We start from the raw sequence: 20,239 nt of genomic DNA on the forward strand, positions 1-20,239 counted from the left end.
ACTTAGAAGAGCAGTTGAATGGAATGGACAGTGTCTTGAAAGGAGGATATAAGATGAACATCAACAAAAGCAAAACGAGGATAATGGAATGTAGTCGAATTAAGTCGGGTGATGCTGCGGGAATAAGATTAGGAAATGAGACACTTAAAGTAGTAAAGGAGTATTGCTATTTGGGGAGCAAAATAACTGATGATGGTCAAAGTAGAGAGGATATGAAATGTAGACTGGCAATGGCAAGGAAAGCGTTTCTGAAGAAGAGAAATTTGCCAACATCGAGTGTAGATTTAAGTGTCAGGAAGTTGTTTTTTAAAGTATTTGTATGGAGTGTAGCCATGTATGGAAGTGAAACGTGGACGATAAATAGTTTGGACAAGAAGAGAATAGAAGCTTTCGAAATGTGGTGCTACAGAAGAATGCTGAAGATTAGATGGGTAGATCATGTAACTAATGAGGAGGTACTGAATAGGATTGGGGAGAAGAGGAGTTTGTGGCACAACTTGACTAGAAGAAGGGATTGGTTGGTAGGGCATGTTCTGAGGCATCAAGGGATCACCAATTTAGTATTGGAGGGCAGCATGGAGGGTAAAAATCGTAGAGGGAGGCCAAGAGATGAATACACTAAACAGATTCAGAAGGATGTAGGTTGCAGGAGGTACTGGGAGATGAAGAAGCTTGCACAGGATAGAATAGCATGGAGAGCTGCATGAAACCAGTCTCAGGACTGAAGACCATAACAACACATAGCACCATGCAGTCCAACTCCTCTAACACTTCCCCGAGTTCTTGCAGCACTGCTAATTGCATTTATCTGGTCAGTTTTAATAATTTATCTGTGTTTCATTGCCACTGTGGTGTTAGTTGATTGTAAGCACATGCTACAACAACTGAGTGAGCACATGATGAAATAATGTTCTGGGAAAACAGTTGTGAGTCTGACAAAATTTTTTATTTTGCAGAAATCAGTGACGAGAATAGTGCCACTAAAGAAGAAAGCTGAGCACTGTGAATCACTATTCCTTTGGCTCTAAATCCTTCTAGTGACAAATATTTGTAGAGTTAACACGTTTATAGTATAACACTTACGATCCCAAATAACAATCTAGATCACTACCAACATGACTTTAGAATCAACCTGCAATTACAAATTGTAGTACACAACACAGGACTATATGCAAATGGTATATAATGTGTGGGAAAATAAATATGCAGTCAACTCCCAGCTGATGTAAAGCCTGCTGAATGTCCAAGGAGAGAATTTATCTGAAATCCTACAAAAGTATGAATACTCATTATAGTTTGGAAGCAAGTGTATTGTGATAGAGGTACAAATTACATCTACTGTAATGAAAATAGGTGAGCAATGAGGGTTTTGAAAGACAAACTTAGAAATAATCCACAAATTACCATATTTGTTGTTGCTATTCCATAGAGACACGATTTAATAGAAAAATCACGTGTTAATATTGAAATCATGAACACTGCTAAAACTATGAAAAATTTGTAAATCATTTCCCAATGCAACTTTCATACCAGTTGGCAGCTCTGTGAGAGCATCTTACAAAATGTGATTTGCACCAAAATAGCAGGGGTAATGATGCCATGATTGCTGAAATAATGAAAGCTGTTCTGTCAACACGTAAAATAAAGAGTATCCCAGTTCCTCTGCCAGTAGTGCAAATATTGAAGATCCAGCTATGCCTGTGCAAAACAACAGATTACTCAACAGGAACACTATCACAAACTTCAGGTGCAGGAACAGTGGAATCTCAAAATGTAGCCAACAAACCTGCAGCTGCTGTCCCCCTGGATTCACTAGCAGTAAGGAATTTCATCTACTGTTCACCTTCCATCAGTGGCTCAGTGGTTCAAGATACTTCATCAGTCTTAAACCCTCCACAATCTATAGCAGTGAAAGACCATGCTCCACTTCTTATATTTCCATCATCATCAGCAGTAAAAGGGGAAAGCAGAAGAAGCACAAGAACCAGGAAATGCACAACCCTACAGGATTTTTGGAACCCAGCCTGAGTTCCAGGGCTAACTTAAGTAAAAAGTCTGCAGACACACTACCTATACTCTCATTTCAATTTACATCAAAACAATGACATCAGGACGAAGAGTTTATAATGGGTCTAAGAAAAAAACTGGACCAGTTGCCTGTTTGTATTAATGACACTTATGCAGTAAACAATGCCCATATATTATGTTTTACTGAACATCATTTGATGGAAAGAATTGAAATGGTGCAGTTATATAAGCACAACTTAGCAGCTTATTAGGTAGAAATACAAAACATAAAGGTGGAGTATAATGTATATTAAAAATAACATTGTGTACAAGTCTGTAGATGTAAAAAATTATTGTGCTGATCATTATTCTGAGGCTTGTTGCATTGAACTCCACATTGATACTCTTCCTGTTCATGTGATTACTGATTACAGAGAACCCTCAGGAATGCTTAGTATATTCCTCAAGCAAATATAATCACTTTAACTAGAAAAGAGAGAGAGAGAGATAGAGAGAGAGAGAGAGAGAGAGAGAGAGAGAGAGAGAGAGAGAGAGAGAGAGACAGACAGAGAGAGAAATAATCATGCTTGGCGATTTTAATGTAAATTTCATTACCTGTAATAATGATAGAACGTATTTTGTGAATACAAGGCTGATACTATAACAGAATTGATAACTTATGTGTAACACAAGTCTTGAAAGGCCTTTCCCACCATGATGGGCAGATATTAAAAATTCGTGCTCTAAGCCTGGCTAACAAGAGTAGTTTTCCCAATAGAGCTTTTAGACTAATCAACAGCGATAATCTGGAAACCCTGAGTAGATATTTTCAGCAGTTGTAATGGGACACAGTACATCAGGCTGAAGGTGTGAATAATAAATTTAAAATATTCTTGAATGAGTTTGTTATAATTTTTGAAGCTGTATGTCTCAAGAGAATTTCAAGAAACTCTGATCTGAGTGATTACAGGAGACAATGGCTCCTGTATAACAATGATAATGCTTTATATCTCACTCAGAAATTGTAATGAACCTAAAGACAGGGACTGCTACAAATTATACTGAAGCATCCAAAAGAGTGTTATTAAAAATACAAGAGCATCTTCATAAAATCTGAAATTAACATTTAAAATAATAAAATAAAAGCTATTTGTAAGGTGGTCAAAAGGGAGACAGGAAAAATTACAGAAGATACAGACAGTATTGAAGTCTGTCATAATGGAAGCATGGTAGATGAAGTGATGTAGTTGTCAATATCTTCAACAGTCATTTTTTGGCAGTAGCAGATCAAATTGGTTGTAAAGGGTCTAGAGTTGAAGCCATGAGTTGTCTGCAAAGAGCAGTGCAGAACAAAATTAGTCAGATGCATGTACCCTGTATTACAACTGAAGAGATTGGGAAGGTAATAAGGCTAATGAAAAATAAAAATTCCACTGGTGTGGGTAATACATCTATCAAAGCACTGAAGCACTGCTACAAATTTATTCTTGAAGTGCTCTGTCACATATTTAATGAGTCTATAAATCAAAGTATTGTCCCTAATAGACTCAGTATGCAATTGTGAAACCACTGTTCAAAAAAGGTGATAAAGCTTATGTTTCCATCTACCAGCAAATTTCATTGTTAATGAGTCTTTCTAAAATACTAGAGAAATTAATATTCAAGAGCATCATGGCTCACTCAATAAAAATAAAATCCTCAATAACAATCAGTTTGGATTTCAAAAGGGTACTTTAAGTGAACACACAATTTTCTCATTTGTCAAGTTTTTGATAAAAACTCTATCATAAATGGTAGACAGTTTGGGTTTCAGAAGGAAAACGCTACAGTGTCAGCTGCATTTGAACTTTATTAATATAATCTCTGAAGGCCTAGATCAAGGCCAAATCCCAGTTGGTGTCTTTTGTGACTTATCTAAAGCTTTTGATCTTGTCAATCACCACATATTAATAATGAAGCTACACCACTACGGGATTAGAGAAGCTGCTCTTGATATCATAAAGTCATTTCTGCAGAACAAAAAACAAGCAGTGGAAGTGTCACATAATCAAGGGAAACAGCTATTAGAACTGCAAGGTATAAAACATGGGGTGCCACAGGCTAGTATTCTAGGACCCCTCCTTTTCCTTACATGCAAATGATTTAGCTTGTAATGTAGCCAGTGAATTGATACTCTTTGCAGATGACACAACAAGCATAACTGTGAGACCAAGCTAACATGAGGCCATAAGTAAAAGTAATCAAACTAGTTGAAATTATCACCCACTGGCTTGAAGTGAATAGTTTAAGGGGACACAGTCACGAACAGGCTAAAAAAAAATCTAATTTTTTTCTTTTTTAGTCTTAATCTATGCTCCAATTATTTGGCTACAAGATGCCATTTGTTTCATACAAATCTGATTATTAGATTCAGAGTTATTAATTTGTTCGTGAAGCATGGTAACTAGCGCCACGTCCATTTTTGCTGTGTCTTGCGCAGTAGTCAGCATTGTCTATAGTACAACAATCATTTAGTTCGACGGATATAAATACTCTTTATTTGGGTTGCAAGAGAGAATTGTTATTCTGATGTTTGCCAGCCTGTCTGCATTGTCAACTATCATTTGTCAGTTTCTTCATCCTAGTTGTTTACGTTTTGGTGATACAAATGTAATGATTTTGTGAAACGTTATAACACAATGGGTAGAATAAGGAAGTTTGGATATAAGCCTAAGTTTTGTGGAAATAAATATGTAAAAATAAACCGCAAAACTGCTAGTTTTGAACAGAGGGCAGAAAATAATATTGAAAGTGAAGTCAGTGCGAGTGTCAGCGCTTCAAGCAAGAAGCTTCTAGGTGCTGCCGGTTTTCCAAGTGCCTCTGAAATGTGTGACAATGCAGTATGCGGTGTGAACAGTGTTTCTGTTGTTACTGACACAAACATTCTGATCTCCATGAGGTTATTACATGAACTTATCGAAAAACACACAAATTGTAAAAACACTGGTGGAAACGTTACTTTGCACGAAGATGTGGTGAAAACCAAGGGAATTGTTTGTAATTTAGTTTTGACATGTTTGGAATGTAGCTGTACTGCCAATACAATGACATCCCATGTAACAAGAAGCAGATTGTATGAAAACAATATAAGATTAGTGTATGCACTTAGATCTATTGGAAAAGGGTGAAGTGCAGGTGCTGTTCTTTGTACAGTGATAAACATTCCTCCACCTCCAAGAAAGTTTGATGTTTACAACAAGACTATTGGTGCAGTTGTAGCTGAGGTAAGTGAATCTACAATGTTGAAAGCAGCCAATGAAGCAGTTTAGTTGAATGATACGAAATCTGACCCAAGGCAAATTTCTGCTGGTTTTGATGGCAGTTGGCAGAAACGTGGGCATACATCCCTAAATGGCATTGTGTCAGAAACTTCTTTTGATACTGGGAAGGTTCTGGATATTGAAATTATTACTAAGTTCTGTGACATATGTAGCAAAAATCCCACTATACAACATGTGTGCAAAAAGCACTACGATGGTTCTAGTGGAGGCATGGAAGTGGCTGGTGTTGCTAACATTTTCAAAAGGTCTGTGCAGTCAAGAGGTATCCTCTATACAGACTATCTTGGGGATGGGGACAGTAAGGCTTATCAGAAAGAGGTAGAAGATAAACCTTATGGGCCTAAAGTCAAAATTAATAAACTGGAATGTATAGGACATGTACAGAAAAGAATGGGATCACGACTTCTAAAGATATGTAAGGAAAAAAAGTTAGGTGGTAAAGGGGGCCTGACAAAGGCTGAAATAGACAGGATCCAGACTTATTATGGTATGGCCATTAGAAATAACTGCAACAATGTAGAAGCAATGAGGAGAGCCATCTGGGATTTATTCTTTCATAAAATTTCAACACATGAGGAACCACAACATAACCTTTGCCCACAGGGACCCGACAGCTGGTGCAAATTCAACAACCCAGCTACATCTTCCAGCTATAAGCACAAACATTCAGTTCCAGAAAAAATCCTGCTAGCTGTGAAACCCATTTTCAGAGACCTTAGCCAACAAGAGCTCTTGAAAATGTGTCTCCATGGAAAAACTCAAAACCCAAATGAAAGTTTGAATTCTGTCATTTGGACAAGGCTACCAAAAACTGTTTTTGTTAAAAAGAAACACTAAAATTTGGTGTTCATGATGCAGTGATGTGCTTCAACGCTGGTGTGTCAAAGAAGACTGATGTATTAAGACTCTTGGGAACAAAGGATGGTATCAATACTAAAAGGGGACCGAAAAAGATTGACATGGACCGTATCTGTTATGCTGATATTTCTGCAGGAAATGCTACCAAGGAGGCCAGGATAGCCACAAGATCAAAGAAACGAAGAAAAGAAGATAAAGATCAAGAAGCTGAGCGACAGTATAGCCCTGGAATGTTTTAAAAGTGTCTGTATGGCATTGTACATTACTTTCTTGCATGTAAAACTTTAATAACATTTTTCTCAAAACTACATTTTTTGACGTTCCGGTACACATTTCTAAAAAAACTGACTGCTACAGACATCAGACTTACAGTATCTCTTGTTAATACAACGATGATTAATTAGATAAAAAATAGACCAGTAGTGATAAAAAGAACAGATTTACAAGCTCCAAGGTGTTTAGAAAAGTTTTAATTTTTTGTCTTGTAGAACAAAAAAATGATTACTCATGAAATATATAAAATACATTAACCATATTTATGTGATTTGAGAATGATGTTTCAGCTGTACACTGTAAAAGTTTCAAGTCTTTATCTCCATTAGTTACTTCAGAAAGTGTACTTGACATTTGCTCGTTTTAGCCTTGATTCCTTATGGGAGTTCCATCATGACTGTCCCCCCTTAATGCTCAATTATGAGAAAACTAATGCAATTTTGTTTAGGAAGAACAAAAGAAAAAAGTGAACTAACAAATTTGCAAGAGCTAGATGTAAGAGTAGTTGAAAGCGCTAAATTTTTAGGGATCACTGTGGACAGTTGTTTAGGATTAAGAAACTTAGAAGTGCTATTTTTGCTCTGAGACAAATTAAGCCACTAATAACTGAAGATGATGTGAGCATGGTGTATATTTCATACTTCTATGCTATAATGAGCTATGGTATAGAAATCTGGGGCCACTTGACTGAGGCAATTAAAATATTCAAATTTCAAAAGAGAGCAATTTTAATGATAGGAAACAAAAGAACAAAAGATAGTTGCAAGCCTCTTTCCAAAAAATATGATTCTAACCTTCTACAGCTTGTATACATGTAAAATTCTGCTCCTTGCTTGGGATCATAAAGATAAATTCAACAAAAATGAAGATGTACACCACCACCACACCAGAAATACCAAGAAATTAAGAATTTTGCAGCATAACACAACTCAATATGAGAGAAGCAGTGGTTACATTGCAATACAGTTGTACAACTCTTTACCAACACACATCACTAATGCCAAATCGAAGGATAAGTTTAAACACTCAGTCAAACAATTGCTATTAGAAACACCTTTATGTTCAATCAGAGAATTTCTTTCAAATGAAAATAACAGAAGCAAACAGGTATAGTACACTGAAAGAAAAATGTACACAGGTATAGAGAAAAAGTAAAATGTGTTAACTTCTTAACAGCATTGTTTTATCTAAAGATTTTGTTTTTCCACAGTATTAATGCTGCTGATTTTTTAAATAAATGTAAACAAATTGTGATCTAGAATATGTATGTACTATTTGACTGTATTATACTGTATATACAAAATGATGGACCCATAGCATAGAATTATTGCAATTAAATGTTCTGTAATTTAGATATATAGATTATGTATGCCTCATAAAATCCATTCAGTTTACAGTATCTAAAATTTTGCATTATGATGTTAATTTTCAGAAATTTTGTGGCTAAAATTTATTAGTTATCTTAGCAAAACTGTAGTTAGAATCAGCAAAAGTAATGTATTTTGTTGGAAAACTGGCAAAGCAAATATGTACTTTGACTTACTCCATAGATGTACATCATAAGCAGCTAAATAAATAAATAAATAAATAAATGAACTCCTTGAATCCATAAAAAATAAAATGTCACCAGTTGGAATCTTCTGTCATCTGTCTGAAGCATTCAGCTGTGTGAATCATAAAATTCTTGTTACTAAGGCTGGGCACTATGGATTAAACGGCAATGTAAGGATGTGGCTTGAACCATATCTAGATGACAGAAGGCAGAAGGCAGAAGGTAGTATGAACAATTCTACAATGGAATCTGCCTGCTCTGACTGTGGCATAATAAAGTGTGGAGTGCCACAGGGCTTCGTGATTGGTCCCTTACTTTTCCTCATCTTTATCAATAATGCTGTATGACACAAAAAGCACACTTCACCTCGTTTGGTGATGACACAACCATTATGACTGACAAAACACCTAACTACAATCTAGAGAGCACTGCAACCATTGTATTCAAAGAAGCTCTAGATTGGTTCACTTCCACTCAATTTTAACATGACTTAATTCATTCAGTTTCAAACGGTAAATAAAAAATAGGACAAAACTAAAATAAAATGTGGTTACAAAGAAATATTGAGAGTTGAATATTCCAAATTCCTGGGATTACACATGAACAATCACATAAATTGATCAGTTCACATCAATGACCTATGTAAAAGATTAAATTCATAAGTATTTGCTATTTGCTCCATTTTATCTGTTAGGGACTTGGAAACAATTAGCAAACCTAGGATATTCCTGTTCACTTATGACATATGTTGTCACATTTTCGGTAAACAGTTACGAACTAAAAAAGTCTTTATTGCACAGAAAAAATTCGTCAGAATTGTGGCTGGAGTGTCCTCCAGATGCTGTTGTAGAAACTTATTCAAACAGCTTGGGATCCTTGACATGCCATCTTAGTACTTTTCTTTGTGAACAATAATCATGCGATTTACAAAACAAAAAGTGAATATCATGAGCATGATATGGGATGTGAACTTGTTCACTTCTTGTATCATGCTCACGATATTCACTCTTTGTTTTGTAAATTGTGTGATATATATAAAAAATCTCAGCTTGGTACAGAAAGGAGTACATTATTCAAGCATAAAAGTAAACAATAAACTTTCATTTCATGTTAAACCAGTCATTGGGGATACAACTAACTTCAAAAAACAGCTGAAACTTTATCTTATGAATAGTTCTTTCTATTCTTTACAGGAATTTTTTGACAGTGTGTAACAATTAATCAATGTGTTTAATTTTCAGCATTCCTATAAGAATTGACTAGTTAGCACTGGCATATCAATTGATGACAGAATGCTTTTTATATGTATTAGAATGTAAGACTTATGATTTGTTTGTGTATTCACTTTTAGTACTATAATTTGTGTTATTTAAACACTTGAACCTTATGTATCTATTTATATATGATTTAGTTTGTAAGCCTAGTGACCATTTAGATATGGTTATTACTGTAATAGTCTGACACGTTCTACATCGTAGTGATACACTCTCATCAAGGATCTATGGAACATGAATATAAATCAAATAAAAAATAGTAAAATAAAGCAAAATAACATACAAAATGTATAAATTTCCATTAAATTAATGTTTTTATTCTGTTGCTGAGTTTCTGGAAACAAAATTGTAATCTTCCTAAAATCTCGGTGTTTTCTCAATACATGTTTTGTTCCTAATCATGGAGTTTATCAGTGTTGACAGATAACAACTGACTGTTGAAGAAGGAATGTTACTCTCTATAGGAACTAGTAGCCATGTACTCAATATGTGGTGCAGCAAAATATAGTGGTCAGAAAGCCTAGCACACATGAAGATAAAAGTATTGAAACAGGCATGATCCTAAGCTGAAGAAATATATAAGTGTGGCCAGAAACTTACAAAAAACTGGGTCATTCAAGCCACAGAGAAGTGGTGAAGGTTCTTAAAAAAGAATTGTATGTACAACAGAATTTGGAAAGATGATGATGATGATGAGTATGATGAAGAATCATGTGGGAAATGACTGATCAATAAGCACCCAGAGCTTGGAAATGTATACTTGGACAAATAAAGTGCTGAGGACATTGGTGGGAATGAAATTACAGCACTATCACGTACAGTTTGTGGAAGTAATGTGTTGAAATAATTTTGAACATAGATTTCAGCTAGTCATTGTATTATCCAGTGCAGGATTCCAATGTTGAATTTCCGACTGTTTATACTGTTCACATATGAGGCCACTTGTGTTGTCATATTAGGAGTTATGAAAATTTATATACCAAGCTCATCTCAGATTATCAGCGCTATTTCTGTGTCAAATTGTAGGTTGGAATAATACAACTGAGAGAAACAGGTTTGCTGCTGTCTTGTTTGAATGGTGACCATTTCTTAATGTTCTTCTGAAGAGCACTGTCACAAATGTTGGTGACTGTACCTACTGTTGTTTGCAAGACGATGTGCTTTCAGAGTGGTAGAGCGCCATCACACTTGAATATTAATGTTAGTGAGAGTGTGAAGAACACATATGCACACTACTGAATTCAAATGGGAGTTTCTGTTCTGTGGTCAGTACGAATGTTGGCTGTAACTATTATTGATTTTTCCCTTAGGGGTTGTATGCAGTTGTATGAGTATGATGACCCAGTACAAACTGTAGAAGAACTTGGTGGTAGACTCTAGCTGCCTGTCACAATGTACAATACACAATAGTGATATTTGAGAAAGCAAAGTAAAAAAATTATGCACTACACATCTACCTAGACTGTATAAAATATTCTTGGCCTTCTTGCTGTGTCAAATCATGGCAAAACCTCGAGCTTCTGACGACTTCACTATTGTTTTCGTCAGGAACAACTGACCGTCAAAATTGCTTTTTTTTCCTTTCTTTATTGTAATTTCATGCCCCTGCCCGATATGGGCAGGGCAGGTCTGGCAGCAGCAGAGTCCACTGCTATTCAGCCAAACAGCTTTTGAAAGATACATGAAAAGGGAGATCTTACATAAAAAGGGGGGATAAAGGGGGATATAAAAAACGCAGCAAATGGAGATGATGGGAGTTAAAATATACACTAATACATGCACTGGGGGACAGTTAAAAAGTTGACAGTTAAAAGAACACAGCTAGCAATTCGTTGTGCACTTAAAATCACTGGAGTCAAACACAAGTCAAAAGTCACAGTATAAAAATCACACAGTGGAGTGAGACACATAAAAAAAGCACTGAAAACGACGGTACACTCATGAGGAATAAAAACCACTGCGAGGGATCTGCCAAGGGACTGGAGGTTGGAGAGGAGGGAACAAGAGGGGAGGAAGGTGTGTTGGGGGCCTGAGGGCATGGGAGGAAGAGGAAAAAGGGGGGTAGGAGACATACCAAGTGACAGGAGATGGGCGGGGCAGGAGATGAAGAGGGAAGACAAGGTAGGAGGGAGTGCAGAGACACAGAAGGGGGCTCAGGAGAGGGAGGTTGTGTAGGAGGGGAAACCACTCAGGGGAAGGAAAGGGGAGGGGAGAGGGAGCCCTGAGGACCAGGGGGGAGGAAGTTGGGGTTAAGTTGGCAGGAGACATAGATGTCAGGGCGAAGCTCATGATCTGGGAGGGGTAGGTTCCAGAAGTTGTGTTGGGAAAAGAGGTGGAGGGTGTGGAGATGGAGAGAGGGTGGTACAAAATGGTCAAGGTGGGGCAGTGCGCTGGGGGTGGAGGGGAAGGGAGACAGTGTACAGGATGTGGATGTGTTCAGGGAGAAGAAGAAGGTGGGGGAAGCATATGAAGTCATAGAGGATGCGCATGGGGGATGGAAGGCAGATATGGAAGGCGAGATGGGGTGCTTGACTTTCAAGGATTTGGAGGGCTTTATAGAATCTGGGAGGGGTGGAAATCCAAGCAACCCTGGCAGAACTAAGGATGGGGCAAATCAGGGATTTGTAGGTGTGAAGGATGGTGGAAGGAAGTAATCCCCATGCCCAGCTGGACAGGAGTTTCAGGAGACGCAGTCTGTTGTGGGCTTTGTGTTGGATGGTAAGGAGGTGGAGAACTGAGGTGAGGTGGCAGTCAAGCGTGAGACCAAGGTATTTACGATATGAGTGAGGTGGACAGGACGACCATAAATGGTTAGATAGAAATCATAGAGATGGAAGGAGCAGGTGGTGCAGCCTGTGATGATTGCCTGGATCTTGGAGGGGTTGATACGAAAGAATAATGGTTGCAAAAGTGGTGAACTGGTCAGTGTGGGTTTTGAGGGTACGTTGGGGTCATTGAAGGATAGGATAAATGTCCAGGAAGGCGGTGTCATCAGTAAATTGGAGGAGATGAACAAGCAGGGGAGATTTGGGCATATCCGCAGTACACAGGAGATAGAGGATAGGGGAAAGGATGGAGCCTTGGAGTATGCCAGTGGTCGGATAGAAGGAACGGGAGTTGGAACTGTGGATAGTTACTTAGTAGGGACGACAGGAGAGGAAGGAAGCAACGAGACAGGCGAAACTGATAGGGAGAGCATAGGTCTGGAGTTTGAAGAGGAGCCCGGGATGCCAGGCATGGTCATAGGCGTTCTGGAGGTCGAGAGAAACAAAGATGGTGGAGCGATGGGAGTTAGGTTGGAGAGAAAGATGACTGGTAAGGTTAAGGAGCCAGCTGAGAAGGAGGGCTGGAAGCCACACTGCGTAAAGGGAAGGAGGTGGTGCTGGTTAAGATGGCGATGAATACAGTGGGAGAGGATGGACTTCAAAACCTTACTGAACATGGAGGTGAGGCATTTGGGACGATAGGAAGGGGTGTGAGACAGAGGTTTGTTGGGTTTAGGGAACAGCAGGACACGGGAAGTCTTTCACAGGTCAGAGTAAAAGCCAGCGTAGAGGAGGATGTTGTACAGGGTAGCAAGGGCATCCAGGAGGGACGAGAGGTTCAAATGGCTCTGAGCACTATGGGACTTAACATCTGAGGTCATCAGTCCCCTAGAACGTAGAACTACTTAAACCTAACTAACCTAAGGACTTCACACACATCCATGCCTGGGGCAGGATTCGAACCTGTGACCATAGCGGTTGCGTGGTTCCAGACTGAAGTGCCTAGAACTGCTCAGCCACACCAGCTGGCAAGGATGAAAGGGATTCCTTGAGGTGGCAGTAGGTGAGACCATCATGACCAGGGGCAGTGTTGCGTTTGGAGTGGAGGACGAGTGTGATGTCATGTGCAGTGATGGGAGTGTTGATGTCTGAGGGAGGTAATTGATCCAAGTACTGGAAACTAGGAGCGAGCAGTGGGACAAAGGTATCCCTGCAGTAAAAGACGGTGGTGAAGAGGGAGTAATGAAAATGGGGATTGTCAGGAATGGTGAAGACCTCGGACAGGTGGGAAGCAAACGCGTGTGCATGTTTGGCTCCTTACTGAGGCTGTCAGGGAAGGGGTGATTGTCATGGAGAATAGGGTAATGCAGGATGTGATGGCTACCAGTAAGGTGGTGGAAGGCTGACCAGTACTTGGAGGAGTTGACAGGGAGGGTGGAGTTGAGGCATGTGCATGTGTGGCGCCCGTCCTGGCGTTTCTTTGCTGTAAGGAGGTTCTGGATGTGTTTCTACAATTGCCTGTGGCAGATGAGTGTATACTGGTCACAGGTGCAGAGGAAGGAGCGGTAGAGCCTGCAAGATTCACAAAGAAGGACAGCCTATGGAGGAAGTGTAGGGTGGTGAGATTGGATGAGTTTGGTAGGAACGTGGGTCTCCACAGCATCAGTGATGGTCTTCTGAAGGAAGGAAGAGGCATGGGTGATGTCAGCAGGATGGTGAAATGTGAGGGAGTGGCTGTCAATCCATGAGGCAATGGATTACCAGTAGGCATTCCAGTTGGCACAACAGTAGTCATTTATGGACTTTGGAGGGGTAGCTGGGCGGGGGACTGTAGGGGGCCATGGGCAGAGCAGACAGTGAGAAGGATGGGGAGGTGGTCACTACCAATGGGATCAAGGATGTTCGTAGCGATATGACCAAATTTGTGTGAAGGGAGGATAACATCCAGGGTGGAGTTACTTTCAGGATGGGTGTGTTGTGGGAGAGGAACAAGGTCACCACGGAGGGTAGCAAGGAACTGATGCCACCACCAAAGGGTGCCAGGATCATGGATGTGGATGCTGAGGTTGGCAGCAATCACATAGGTTGAGTAGGTATTGTCAACATGGGAAATGAAGTAATAGGGGAGAGGAGCTACGAGATGGATATAGATAGTGGCACAGGTGACGGTGAGGGAGGGAAAAAAGATGATGAGAGAAGGTGTTCAGTCAGATCATTGAGTAGGGGTTGTGGCCAGAAAGGGAGATGCTTGTGTGACTGACAGTGACCCCACCTCGGGTGAGGGGAAGGGGATTGTCGGTGCAGTGAAGGAGATAGGGAGTGGTGTGCACAATAGGGTGAGGTTGGAAGAAGGATTCATTAAGGATGAAGGAGTCGACCTGGTGCTGGGATAGGGTATTCATGAATAGCTATTTGTTGGCAGGGAGAGAGCGAATGTTTAGGTAGAGGAGAAGATGCTGTTGACGCACCAGGAGGTTGGAGGGGGGGAAGGAAGTTGGGGAGGAGAGAGGGGCTTAAACGAGGGAACGAGGGTGTCTAGGCGGGTGAAGGTAAAGTAGGACTGGTTGTGGGAGTAGGTGGCGTAGGTATTCAAATAGAAAACAGACGGGCAGCAAGAGAAATCTGCTGAAAGGTGTGGGGGCGTTGGAAGGGGTGGATGTCTTGCAGGACGATGGTCAGGAACCGGTGATGTCTTCAGCCATAGTGGGAGGGCAGAAGGAATTGTTAGGGTGGATGGGCTGGTCGATGGGGCGAATGGGGACAGTGAGCTCAGAGTTGGTGGGAGGGGCTTTGGCTTTGCATTTGGAGGAATAGGTGGGGTGGCGTTCGTTGCAGGTGTAGCAGGAAAGGGGAGAGGCGAGGTTAGGACACTGTTTAAGGAAGTGGGAGGCTTTATAATGACGGAGTTGGGGGGGGGGGGGTTGAAATCGCTCTTGTAGTGGCCTTATATAGCCTAAAAAAGGCTTCTGATTGGTCGGTTGTTACGTCATGCTGTCGCTAATGGTGTCAACGTCTGCACTAGTGGCGCCACCACTGCCACCAGAGAGTAAACTTTGAAGTGAATATCTATGGTTCTTCTCTGCATCGAGATCTCGTTTCCATGTGCCACCAAGATTGTACCCCTGTCACAGTTGAATGTTTCTCACACGTTCTAAGTTCTACACCTTCTTTAATTATAGAGTCCCAGTATATGGGAGCTTGAGAGAAGACCTTTGTTTTGCCAAACAGTATTTCGTGTCTATGAGGCTATGGTCAGCAGATGCGGATTTCTCCAGCTCACAATTTTTAATATGCCGCTAATGTTCTGCGCTCCAGTCGGAAACAGTGCGGATGAACTGACCAACGTAATTGCTTCCGCATTCACATGGGATGTTCTGAATTCCAGGAATCCTGAGGACGAGACTGTTCTTCACAGGGTGTAGCATCTGCTTTATCTTCTTAGGAGGTCAGAAAACAGATCTCATACCTCATCTTCCTAGGACTCCGCTTATTTTGCTGGGTGTAGCGCCGCAGAAGGAAAGGAATACAAGCGGTGACTCATCGCTTGAATGTTCAACATTTTCGCTTTTCCGTTACTTGTTCAATGCTGATTTGATATCACGTGACCCATAGCCGTACTTACTGAACACATCCTTCAGATGATTGTTTCCGGAATCCAAGTGATCTTCGTCAGAAACGGTTTTTGCTCTGTGTACCAATGTATTTAAGGCCGCTCTCTTCTATAACGGATGGTGAAAAATTTGACAGCTTAGCAAAAATCTGTGTGCATCGACTTGTGGTATACTGGTTGGTCGAGACGTTCATCCGACTTTCGTTGTACCAGAACATCCAAAACGGCAGCGTACCCTCTTTCTCTGCCTCGACGGTGAAGTGGATGCTTGGGTGTATGCTGTTCGTATGCTCCTGTAAGTGCTCTAGAGCTTCTACACCGTGTGGGCAGACCATAAACGTGTCGTCAACGTAACGATAAAATGAAGATGTACGAAGGGGAGCTAAATTTAATGCGCGTTCCTCGTTTGAGGAAGTAAAAATAACGTTCTGTAAGTCTGGGTGTGAAATGTAAGGAGTTCGATCATGGTAGGGAAGTTAGGAAATCTGTAAAGGGAACTGCGAAGGCTCAATCTAGATATAATGGTGGACAGTGAAGTGAAGTGGAAAGAAGACAAGAACTTCTGGGCAGATGAGTATAGGGTAAAACCAACACAGCAGAAAGTGATATAACGAGAGCAGCATTTGTTACGAATAGGAAGGTAGGGCAGAAAGTGAGCTGCTGCGTACAGTTCAGTGATAAATGTTCTTCTCATCAGAAGCGACAGCAATCCGTCACCAACAATAATAGTTCAGGTATACATGCCGACATCGCAAGCAGGAGGTGAAGAGATAAAGTACAGGGCTATTACAAATGATTGAAGCGATTTCATAAATTCACTGTAGCTCCATTCATTGACGTATGGTCACGACACACTACAGATACGTAGAAAAACTCATAAAGTTTTGTTCGGCTGAAGCCGCACTTCAGGTTTCTGCCACCAGAGCGCTCGAGAGCGCAGTGAGACAAAATGGCGACAGGAGCCGAGAAATCGTATGTCGTGCTTGAAATGCACTCACATCAGTCAGTCATAACAGTGCAACGACACTTCAGGACGAAGTTCAACAAAGATCCACCAAATGCTAACTCCATTCGGCGATGGTATGCGCAGTTTAAAGCTTCTGGAAGCCTCTGTAAGGGGAAATCAACGGGTCGGCCTGCAGTGAGCGAAGAAACGGTTGAACGCGTGCGGGCAAGTTTCACGCGTAGCCCGTGGAAGTCGACGAATAAAGCAAGCAGGGAGCTAAACGTAGCACAGCCGACGGTTTGGAAAATCTTACGGAAAAGGCTAAAGCAGAAGCCTTACCGTTTACAATTGCTGCAAGCCCTGACACCCGATGACAAAGTCAAACGCTTTGAATTTTCGGCGCGCTTGCAACAGCTCATGGAAGAGGATGCGTTCAGTGCGAAACTTGTTTTCAGTGATGAAGCAACATTTTTTCTTAATGGTGAAGTGAACAGATACAATGTGTGAATCTGGGCGGTAGAGAATCCTCACGCATTCATGCAGCAAATTCGCAATTCACCAAAAGTTAAGGTGTTTTGTGCAATCTCATGGTTTAAAGTTTACGGCCCCTTTTTCTTCTGCGAAAAAAACGTTACCGGACACGTGTATCTGGACATGCTGGAAAATTGGCTCATGCCACAACTGGAGACCGACAGCGCCGACTTCAACAGGATGGTGCTACACCGCACTTCCATCATGATGTTCGGCATTTCTTAAACAGGAGATTGGAAAACCGATGGATCGGTCGTGGTGGAGATCATGATCAGCAATTCATGTCATGGCCTCCACGCTCTCCCGACTTAACCCCATGCGATTTCTTTCTGTGGGGATTTGTGAAAGATTCAGTGTTTAAACCTCCTCTACCAAGAAACGTGCCAGAACTGCGAGCTCGCATCAACGATGCTTTCGAACTCATTGATGGGGACATGCTGCGCCGAGTGTGGGAGGAACTTGATTATCGGCTTGATGTCTGCCGAATCACTAAAGGGGCACATATCGAACATTTGTGAATGCCTAAAAAAACTTTTTGAGTTTTTGTATGTGTGTGCAAAGCGTTGTGAAAATATCTCAAATAATAAAGTTATTGTAGAGCTGTGAAATCGCTTCAATCATTTGTAATAACCCTGTATATGAGGGTACTTAAAGGGAGGTGAAAAATTAATAATCATGGGGACTGGAATGCGGTTGTAGGGGAAGGAGTAGAAGAAAGGGTTACAGGAGAATACGGGCTTAGTGGCAGGAATAAGACTTCTCTCATTCCTGAGTTCTGCAGTTAATTTCAGCTAGTAACAGCGCGTATTCTGTTCAAGAATCACAAGAGGACGAAGTATACATGGAAAAAGCTGGAAGATACGCGAAGATTTCAATTAAATTACATCATGGTCAGGCAGAGATTCTGAAATCAGATAGTGGATTCTAAGGCGTATCCAGGTACAGATATGCACTAAGATCACAATTTAATAATGATTAAGAGTAAGCTGAAGTTTAAGAGACTAATCAGGAAGAAACACTGCGCAAAGAAATGGGATGCGGAAGCACTAAGGAATGAAGATATACACCTTAAGTTGGCTGGGGCTATAGATACTGAGCTCATGAACAGCTTAGTAGGGAGTTCAGTTGAAGAGGAATTAACGTCTCTGAAAAGGGACTCAAAGAAGTTGGAAAGAAAAACATAGGCACTAAGAAGCTAACTGCGAAGAAACCGTGGATAATAGAAGAAATACTTCAGTTGATAGCCGGAAGAAGGAAGTACAAGAATGTTCATGGAAATTCAGGAACACGGAAATACAGATCACTTAGGAATAAAGTTCAGGGAAGCTAAGAGGAAATGATTACATGAAAAATGTGAAGAAATCGAAAAAGAAATGATTATTGGAAGGACTGACTCAGTATACAGTTATGTCAAAACAACCTTCGGTGAAATTAAAAGCAAGGACAGTAAAACTGAGAGTACAATGAGAATTCCATTGTTAATTGCAGAGGAGCGAGAGAATAGGTGGAAGGAATACAGAAGTCACTGAAATCAATGAAGGCCTCTATGAGGGGTAGGGCCTGTCGGATGACATGATAGAAGAAAAAAGAGGAGTCTGTAGGGAAGATATAGGGGATTCAGTATTAGAATCAGAATTTAAAAGAACTCTGGAAAACCTAAGATCAAATAAGGCAGAAGGGAGAGAAAACAGCCACTGGAATTTCTAAAATCGTTGGAGAAAGTGGCAACAAAACGACTATTTATATTGGTGTGTAGAGTATATGAGACTGGAACATGCCATCAGACTTTCGGGAAAACGTCATCCACACAGTTCCGCAGATTGCAAGAGCTGACAAGTGCGAGAATTATCACACAATCAGCTTAACATCTCATGTATCCAAGTTGCTGACAAGGATAATATACAGAAGAATGGACAAGAAAATTGAGGATGTGTTAGATGACGATCAGTTTGACTTTAGGAAAGGTTGCCGTTGATAATAGATGCAAGACTGAAGAAAAATCAAGACGCATTCATAGGGTTCGTCGACATGGAAAAAGAACTCGACAATGTAAAATGGAGGAAGATGTTTGGAATTGCGAGAAAAAGCTATAGGGGAAGCCGGGTGATACACAATATGTACAAGAAACAAGGGGGAACAATAAGAGTGGAAGACTAAGACTGAAGTAGTCTGATTAAAAAGGGTGTAAGACAGGGATGCAGTCTTTCGTTCCTCATGTTCAATCTATGCATCAAAGGAGTAACGACGGAAATAAAAGAAAATTTCAAGAGTGAGATTAAAATTCAAGCTGATAGGATATCGATGATATTATTTGCTGATGACTTTGCTATCGTCTGTGAAAGTGAAGCAGAATTACAGAATGTGTTGAATGGAATAAACAGTTTAATGAGTACAGAATATGGAGTAAGAGTAAACCGAAGAAAGTCGAAGGTAATGAGAAGTAGCAGAAATGAGAACAGAGAGAAACTTAAAATCAAAATTGGTGACCACGAAGTAGATGAAGTTTATGAATTCAGCAAAACAACACATGACGAGCGGAACAAGGAGGACTTAAAAAGCAGACTAGCACACGCAAAAAGGGCATTCCTGGCCAAGAAAAGTCTACTAGTATCAAATATAGGTCTTAATTTGAGGAAGAAACTTCTAAGAACGTACGTCTGGAGTAGCACTGTATGGCAGTGAAACATGGACTGTAGGCAAACCGAAAGAGAAGAGAATGGGACAATTTGAGTTGTTGCTTGCTACAAATCAGTACCACATCTAACGTCAACCGTCTCTGTAGTGCGCACCCACGAATCCATGCTACCTGTGTGTCTAAATCGGTAACACTGATAGCAGCTGAACAGTACGACACGACGTAGGAGCACCCGTGTTGAACAAGCATGGTTGTGGCTGAGTTAGGTGAACTGATAAGGTAAGGAATGAAGAGGTTCTGTGTAGAATCGACGAGGAAAGGAGTATATGGAAAACACTGACAAGAAAGGACAAGGCGATAGGACATGTCTTAAGACATCAAGAAATAACTTCCATGGTACTAAAAGGAACTACAGTGGAAAAAAAAAAAATGTAGAGGAAGACAGAGACCGGAATTCTACCAGCAAAT

Source organism: Schistocerca piceifrons, chromosome 8, assembly GCF_021461385.2.
Source record: "Schistocerca piceifrons isolate TAMUIC-IGC-003096 chromosome 8, iqSchPice1.1, whole genome shotgun sequence".
NCBI classification, from domain to species: domain Eukaryota; kingdom Metazoa; phylum Arthropoda; class Insecta; order Orthoptera; family Acrididae; genus Schistocerca; species Schistocerca piceifrons.